The sequence below is a fragment of the Elaeis guineensis genome, chromosome 3 (assembly GCF_000442705.2).
Source record: "Elaeis guineensis isolate ETL-2024a chromosome 3, EG11, whole genome shotgun sequence".
NCBI lineage: Eukaryota > Viridiplantae > Streptophyta > Magnoliopsida > Arecales > Arecaceae > Elaeis > Elaeis guineensis.
Window position 1 is genome coordinate 121,391,614 of NC_025995.2, and position 9,810 is coordinate 121,401,423.

Genomic DNA, 9,810 nt, shown 5'->3' on the forward strand with positions numbered 1-9,810 from the left:
ACTAAAACACACACAGATTAATTTCTGATTAGCTGAGGTCCTGATTTAAATTTTCAATTGGTTGAGAATTAAAGCTTATACCGGTCCAAGGTATTTGATGCATTGCTGTTGAAGTTTATTTCTTGGCACTTTTCAAGATTCACTTCCTTGCCTTCACCAACATCCAACCTTCATTTTCACCCACAAAGAACATTGGTGCATGTGTCTAAGATGCGCTGATTTCAAAACAGCAACAACAAATACTACTACAACTACAACAATAACAACAGGAAACAGCAGTGTGAATGAGATACACTTACCAGTAGAAGAATGGCTGTGTACTCTCACTCTCAAACCAGACATCATAGTAGCAATGCAGATTATGCCCATATCTATGGCGCGGATCAATCTGTACAGCATGATAGAGGAAAAACAATGAGGACAGATGATTAACCATCAGGTATACCTCAAAATGTAGTCCTACAATTTACAGCATCTTATCTCTACTATTTATTTGATCTGGTGAGAGAAGATCCTTCATGTTCCTCCATTTTCCTTTTCTCTTATTTGGTTTATTTCTTAATGCATCTATAAAGATAAATCCTCTATGCTATGCATACATAGATGTAATAGTTGGGTGTGTCTACGTGTTATGATGGTCGTTTGGGACTTGATATTTTGACAGAAATAACATGAAATTTCATTATAGGAAAATGAATACTGCTTCAAGCCAGTGTCGCAATGCAGCTTTTGAGCCTTACTGTTTTTGGACAAACCCTTACCAACCTGCAGAAAAAGAAAATCAACAGTTACAGCTATTCCGAAGAGACAAACTTTAATCATCTGCAAACTCATTGTAACTCGTTCATCGTTATCAAAATCTTAACCCCATTAATATTACCTTGGCTGCCTTGTTCGTGCCCTTGCCCAGCGTGAAACAGCTGTTTCTGGTTTTTTAACATCAAAAAATGAAACTGAGCTATGCTTGAGGGATGCAAAATCCAATGCCTTCCACCTGCAGTTGCAATGAGACCAAAGATTTGTTGATAATTGGTATTTGATGATAAATCAGTACGATAATTGTAATCAAGAACAGAAATCCAGACACTAACCATAATTCCTCAACAACAACTGCACAATCTGCCAGATTTCTACGAGTTCGGTAACTCTTATATACTTTTTGAAGCTTAACAGCTGCGGCATGAAGCTCGCACTTTGGCCTTGGTGAGCACATTGGTGGGTTCAGTCCAGCAACTTTACCATCCCTTGTGCTCTTCATAGAACTAGGTTCCACCTTACAATTTTCAGAGTCCTGAACCTCAGAAGCAGCAGTGGTTTCCAGCTTAGTTTTCTCATATTCCCAATTTTTAAAGCTTAATGACTCTTTTAAGACGGCTTTACAGGAACCATCACTTGTCCTCTGGTTCCTGAATAACTTCTCTTGAACTGCCTGATCTCAAAGTCATCTTGATATCCTTCTCACCAATGATAAAAGATCTCGCCAAAATATCTTCTGCTTCTCTTGTCAAACCCATGATTGTGCTCCTCATAACCTCAACTCATGTCCAAGAAGGCAACGAGAGAGATATGCCCATAGAAGTGACCCCAGCTCTTAGATTCTTGACGTTGAAATCAAAAGATCTAACCTGCCAAATATAGCTATAATGTCAAATCACCAAGTTTCAATAACTCCAGCATAAGTTAAATCAATGCCTCGATTGTATATGAGTTTTCAGAAGAATAGCTTAATCCAATGTCCAGAAAGTAATAAATTCTGTTAAGAAGTTGGAAGTTTCAGTCAACAGATGAAACAATTAAGATAAGAAACAGTCAGGCAGAATTAAATAGATGATTATCATGCCAGTAATCTCCATTAATTTATAAACTTCCAGTTCATGCGATGCAAGTTCAGTAGCAATTGGACATCATTGAGAAGCATTCTATATTAGATGACAATTGAACCCATTAGACAGACAGCTCTATAAAACTGGCGTCAACCACTAAGATGGTGATCCTATTTTATGGCTGGATTGCTGCTTTTATAAGGCATTCATGGGCACACAGAATTTCTCTACAGATGGCGCAAACCTAATCAGCATCGGTAGTTCTTGCATCTCAAACAGGACTGATTTTAACCATTTTCTTTACAGAAGACAATAGGTAACAGATAATGGTCGTAATAGGCATTGATAAACACACACAACATCTCTTTCTCGAAGAGTAATGAAAACATCTGAAACATTTAGTTCATGAGCAGATATGGATTTAGCTTGATGGAATCTATGATCAATTCTAAACCAGAAACCCCCTTCTCATCCAATCCATAAAATCATGAATCTTTTCACCACAATCCATCCAAAGCTATCAAGAAAACCAAATTCTTACCCAAAAAGAGGCATTACTGGATATCATAATTTTGAATTTTCCATATCAAAGACTCGGAGATCAATGGTGCCAAAAGCAAAACAGGCATTATTGGAGATCGTAATTTTGAATTTTCCATATCAAAGACTCGGCGATCAATGGTGCCAAATATAATCATTTCAAAAGCAAATACCACAGAGGAAAACAAACATGGGAACATCCTTAACATCCACAACCAAAATCATTAACCTACAGACAACAAGAGTAAAGGCAAGCACCTAACATAACCAAAACAAGAACTCCAGAACGCGTGATATTAATGAGAGAACCCAAAGAAACAAAACAGAAAGCAAAAAAAAAAACCGATCTTTCGGATGAAAAAGGGATAAAAATCCGATCTTTTGGAGGAAAAAGAGTTCCTTTCCTCGTACCTCGCACTCCCAAAAGAGAAACCTAGCAGTCTTCGAGGAAAACAGAACAGTGTTATAAAAGCACACCAAAGATGAAGGCAACGGGATGCTCCGCCCGGCGGCCGACCCTTTCTATATATACGCCCCAGTCCGAGGGTGGGCCAAGAGGAAGCAAGACTTTTGGGCCCTTCAACACCAAGGAAACAGACGCCAGATTTGGTAGGCATCAAGAGAATTTCGTAGAAATCAAATAATTCGAGTTCGTAAGGTCAGAATTTAAAAATAAGGTGGTTGTCGAAGAGGTAATTTTCTTGGTAGGAAGAACGGAGAGCAAACCCACACGAGACTTTGAACCATTGCATTGAAGGATTCAATATTTCCATCGGGGAGAGAGAGACAGAGAGAGACAGAGAGAGAGGGACTGGGGGGAAAACGGTCAAAATTGAGAGCTTGGAGGGTGCTGGTGCTCTTAATCGAATCCAGCGTTTTTATTGGATTTTTGGCAGTCAGCATTCTTATTTGATCCACAAGGTGTTTGATCCAGTGTCCCCCCCTCCCCAAGAAATTTAGAGTTACAAATTTGCCCTTGAGTGTACCGCTTAGGGTGTGTCCTGGGGCTGGGGTGCCCCATCGAAAACGCCAATCGCCCATCAAATTAAATTATTATAAATCAATTTTTTTTCTTTATGTATAATTATCATTAGAGCTATTATTTTTTTTGGCACATAAAAATAATTAAAAATTAATTAAATTTTTCAACATTTAATGTCTTGGGGCTGGTGGTGCCTTTTCGAAAAGGCTGATAGCCCATCAAATTAAATTATTATAAGTAAAATTTTTCTGTTCTTTATGTATAATTATTAAAAAAGTTATTAATTTTTTCAATACATAAAAATAATTGATAAGGATAATTTGATTTATCAATATTTAGTGTGAAAAGCATCTTTTTTTTTTTTTTAAACAATCACCCATCAAATTAAATTATTATAAGTCAGATTTTTTTCTTCTTGGTATATAATTATCACAAGAACTATTAATTTTTTTCGATGCATAAAAATAATTGATAAAAATAATTAAATTTATCAATATTTAATGTTGGGAGGTGCCTTTTCGAAAAAGGCCAATCACCCATTGAATTAAATTATTATTAGTTAGATTTTCCTCTTCTTTATGTATAATTATCATAATAGTTATTAATTTTTTTAATGCATAAAAATAATTGATAAGGATAATTAGATTGGTCAATATTTAACGTCCTAGGGCTAGGGGTGCCTTTTTGAAACGGCCAATTGTCCATCATTTAAATTATTATAAATCAAATTTTTCTCTTCTTTGTATATAATTATCACAATAGATATTAATTTTTTTCGATGCATAAAAATAATCAATAAGGATAATTAGATTTGTCTACATTTAGCATTCCGAGTAGAGGCCAATCGCCCATCTAATTAAATTAATATAAGTCAGATTTGTTTCTTCTTTGTGTATAATTAACACAAGAGCTATTAAATTTTTTGTTATATAAAATAATTAATAAAAATAATTAGATTTATCAACATTTAGTGTGGCTACAATACGATAACTATGTAGCGTAGATAAGATTTCTCAATTATGCCCCAAAAAATTGTAATTGAAAGACACTTGAATATTTTTTATTTTTTGATGACGCCACCTGAATAATACCGTTTGGAACATAAATTCTGCTTTGTTTTTCTACTAGTACATGAAGTTCCATCAGACTTCTAGAAGGCATGATTCAAGTTTAGAAGCATAAAGTTGCATCATATTTCAGAAGTATTAAAAAGAGAAAAGAAAAAAAAGAATGGAGAAGGAATGAAGAATATATGATACATGTTTGAAAATATTAACTCCTCCATCGTGATCCTATCCACTAATCAGAGTCAAGTGAGACTATACTCGCCGAGTATTTGGGCCCGAATGCATATAGCATACAAGAAATCCATATGCAAGTCTCAGCCTATTTTAACAGTGTGGTGCTGATATGTTTGTTGAAGATTAAAATATCAAATTTAATTTTCCAGCATAAAACATACCATAGCAGCAATTATTTGTTCAAACATATTGGTGCAGAACAAAATCCATATAAGTTGCCAGATGTGACAAGGTAATCATCATGTCGAAAGATCAACATCTATGGCAAACATATAAAATGAGCCATACAATTAACAAATGCTTCCAAAGTTAGTTCAGTTCCCCTGTCGGAATATTTTCCTACAGCACATGAAGCAAAACTATTGGGCACCAGCCATAAAACCAGCCAAATATCTTAGGAACAATCGACGCACCTGCCCTGCCATTTTCCGACAGGGCGGCCATCAAACAATCTCATTCGATCCAAACAACACGTCTCAATCCATATTCTTTTCTCAAAGGGATAAGCCCTTGAGCTTGACATCCGGCCAAGTGGAGCAGGTCATTGCCGCAAGTCTTATATAAAACCAGTCTTAGAGAGGAAGAGACGTAGAAAGCTTGATGCCATCATGTACGTTATCCTGGAGCTGAAGCCTGGGAGTATCATGTACTCTGTTTTGCTTCCAGGGAAGGTTCTAATAATGCTCTTTAACCAGTTATTATAGTATTAAACAGCCATCAGAGAGTACTATATATAATATTCAACAATTATCATGTAATATGGTGATCCTTATCTGCTTATCCAGCTTTCTGATTGGATCTTCTTAGGTATAAAATATTAGCCACTGGTGGCTGGTATCAAGCATTATGATGAGAGGTGATGATAATAAGATCACAATAATCATTCAATCATTTTATGCGTTCGGAAAAATAACATCTCATTTTTTATTAAAATTCTGATGCAGTTGTTGAATATATATTATTATTTTATATTACTTATTCAATAAAACAATGAAAATATTTAGTGATGCTAAAATGCATTCCAGCTATAACCTTCTTTGTTGATAAGAAAACGTTAAATGTTGACGTTTGTCGCATTAAAATGCCAGGGAGCGGCAAATACTTCTATAACCATGATAACTTATTTTGACTATAATTTTAGTCATGTTTCAAAACTACATTCCCTTGTTGACCCAAAAGCATAGTGGTTGGATCTTATCACAAATAATTCAAAAACTTGATTTAAGATCCCACTAACAAGGATAAAATGCGCTTTCTGCTATGTTTTATGTATGGATATCACACCAATTTTGACTACTATAGGATATGAGAAAATGCTTTGAGTAATCCACTGGAGTCCATACAAAATTTTCCTTGGCTCATATTATAATGCTTTAACAACTTACCACTTAACCAACCATCATCATTGCACATTTGCACCAATTCTCTTACATTCCTGTCGCCTTACACGCATGATAATAGAAACTTTAATGGGAACAAAGTGAATGGTGTACTGAACAAAGAGAGATTTTGATATTTAGAGAAAAATAACAGCAGTAAAGATTTGTGAAGCAGCCAATGCCGTTTGATCCCAGCAGTACACGGGCGAGGCTTTCTTGCCTAAAGTGCGCGAGGAGTCAAAACCCCGCACTAACGGCAGCCTGTTGACCATTGACCTCTCGTACGCCGTCGCAAGCACGGAGCTTCCGCTGGTGACTCAAACTGGCGATCTACGGTGATCCGCGGTACAGCAGACGCGCATCAGGGTGTGGCCAGAACTCTGAACTTTTATTTCAGGGGTATAATAGTCATTTTGGCCAGAGAGGGCGATCGGAACAAAAGTGTAATTATGTCGATATCTTGAGGGTACGTCGGTGATTCGAATCCGTAGCTGCCAGACGTTAATGCACTCGGTGACATAGTTGCTGACATGTTACCCCCGCCTTTCTAAAATTATGGAGGAAAGGAAGCTACCATTCAATGAACTAAAATTAGTTGGACTCCATTGGTCTGATGGATGAGATGTTTCCTTACATCATCATAGTATTAGGCTCTCTTCTCTCAATTAACACTGCAATACCATGAGATAATCACCCACATCACCCACATAATTAGAAGATTTGAGTAGAATCTACTGACCTATTCCTTATAGACGTTATGATCTCTATTATAGTATGATATTATTGGTAAACTAGCAGCCCTGGTTTGACTTGACTTTAATCTATTTTGCGCTGTTGTGACAAATAGCAAGATGCCATATCAGCATATTCTTAGAGTTCTGTATACGGTGCCATCTGGATTATCCAATAAATCAGCTTAAGGGGCGGGAGAATATTGATTAATATTTAATTCAAGGAAGAGCTTTAGGTGAGGGTGTGCCGCAAGAAAGAGGTCTATTTGGATAATTGTGGAAAAAGGGAGGTGGATTTTGAGAATGTCGTGACAATTGGCTCATTTTGTCCTCGTCAAACAGGTTAGAAGCGTACAAATTGATGAGCTTGGCTTCCTGTTTCTGGAAACTCAAGATATAAGGTTGAGATCATCACTCCAATGAAGAGAGAAAGAAAAGGCCTCTTAAAGCGACATTTTCATCTTATACAGTACGCATTATCCTGGTAAGCCATTCAAATCAGATAAGGTTCAAGTAGGTATCATGGATGTTATCAAGGCTCATGTGTGGGCGTCTCCCAGAAGGTGGCATGAAGCAATACGAAATATAATTAAAGATCGCATGAAACAGACTAGGCTAGATGATCCAAACGTATGCATAACTAATTATCAAAGTTGTGGAGAAAGGGAGGTGTCAACATTATGTCAACAATGATATCAGTTTGTACACATAGTAAAACATATCAAATGAAAGCAATATATTGGATACAAATGGCTTTTTTGGATAAGAATTTTAACATGAAAAGTCAGAAAGTACTATTTAAGTTTTTTAACCCTATATAAATATTCAAAAAATTTTTGATAAATAACCTGTCATGCCCCTGATCCGAGATCGCGAGCTGAGGATCATGATAACCGCCACATACTTATGAAAAACTCTCTCCATAAGTATGTAAAGCATCACATTACGATATTAATGTATCACAGTGGAATAAAATTTAAATAATTATTATTCAACTTTAATTCAAATAACTAAATCAAATATCTTACATTCAATAAAATTTCACTAAAATAAAATAATAGATCTAAGTTCAATGAAGTTGACAATGCTAAGTCTCACCTCTAAAAGCTCTGTCCTAATATTATTGTCCATATTTGTAATTAATTATCTGAATCTGAAAAATAAAAGAGAAATATAATGAGCTTGACAGCCTAGTAAGTAACAAATATCTCAACTAGACATTTAAAATATTATATAATATTCAAGAATAATGCTGTGAATAAACATAAAAATATATTTCATGCTGATTCAATGTAAATCCAATCTTTTCAAATATTTATATACAATATAATTATAAATCCGATTGAAATCAAAATACTTATAACTCAATGGTCACAACCATGACCAACGTTTAACCTTCATTGGTAAGATCTACTGAATACCAGCACACAATTCTCACTGGCAGGGTTCACTAAATACCAGCGCACAACCCCCAATGGCAGGATCCACTGAATACCAACGTATAATCTCCATTGACATGACCCACTGATTACCAATGTATAATCTCCATTGACGGAGCTCACTGAAATATAGTTAGACTGAGAGTATAAATCTAATCTGTATCAAAATACTTTTGTATCAAACATATCATAATTTTCACTGAACATACACATAATCAATAAACTATAGTATTTCAGAATCACTTTTCATTCGAAACATAATTTAATAAATCATACATAATTTCAAAAAATAATTATTTATCTTCAGAATAAATATAAAATATCTCGAAAAATGATTCATCACTTATCTTTCACAGACCACTGAACGAACAGATTAATTAATCTTTAAGAGAATCTTCAGAACTTGATTTAGATGGAATTTTGGGCTGATTTTTGATTGCCAAATTGAAAACAAACCTGCTGAAAAAATGAGAAGAAAAGAGGGAAGAAAACAGCGATTGTTTTGGAGATTTTTTGGTGAGAAAAAAAATGAGGATTTTGGCCTTTAAATAGACCTCAAATAGGGATGTTTTAGAGTTTTAATTCATCTAAATTCTCATGGATTTTGGGACTCCCAATTTGGAGAAGAAAAGAACTCGTGTGCGTTCTCCTCTTTGCACGCTAATTTCTAGCACGTGCAATGCACGTGCTGGTTCAATTTTTTTTATTATTTATTAATATTATTTTTTTGTGAATTTTATTTTAAAATTTTGAGTATTACATTCTATCTCTCTAAAAATAAATTTCATCTTCGAAATTTTTCTTACGTAGATCCTCAAGATTTATTTCAAATCATAATCATTCTCTAATTTTTGAAATCAAATCTTTCATCTTTCAGATCAAATTACCGTTTTGATCAACTTGAAAGTAATTCGAACCACTATGCTTCTGCTGCATACTCTGATTTAAATCCATCAATATACTTCTGTCTAATCTATGTTCCAAAATTATATTACGATCAAAATAAGTTATTATCCTGATGTCCCCAGCTAGTGTCTACCCACCTACACTCATATTTCTTATTCTATATGTCATAATTTATCCACTTATACTTTGAACTATTTTAATTGCTCTGATATCACTTTAATTGTCACGTTCTCGACTCGAGATCGCGAGCCGAGGGTCATGACAACCACCGCATACTTACGAAGAACTCTCTTTATAAGCATGTATAGCATCTCATCACGAAATCAATACATCACAGTAGAATAAATTTAAATAATTATTATTCAACTTTAATTCAAATAACTAAATAAAATATCTTACATCCAATAAAATTTTACTAAAATAAAATAATAGATCTAAGTTCAATGAAGTTGACAATGCTAAATCTCGTCTCTAAAAGCTCTATCCCAATATTATTGTCCATACTTGTAATTAATTATCTGAATCTGAAAAATAAAAGAGAGAGGTAATGAGCTTGACAGCCCAATAAGTAACAAATATCTCAACTAAATATTTTAGATATTATATAATATTCAAAAATAATATTGTAAATAAATATAAAAATATATTTCATGCTAATTCAATGCAAATCCAATCTTTTCAAATATTTATATACAATATAATCATAAAT

The 9,810-nt window shown here is 34.5% G+C and overlaps 1 pseudogene; it reads right to left on the reverse strand.

Moving 5' to 3' along the window:
- Positions 1–1,395, reverse strand: part of LOC140856344 (IQ domain-containing protein IQM1-like) — a 3,327-nt pseudogene extending 1,932 nt beyond the window's left edge.
- Between the last annotated feature and the right edge of the window lie 8,415 nt (positions 1,396–9,810).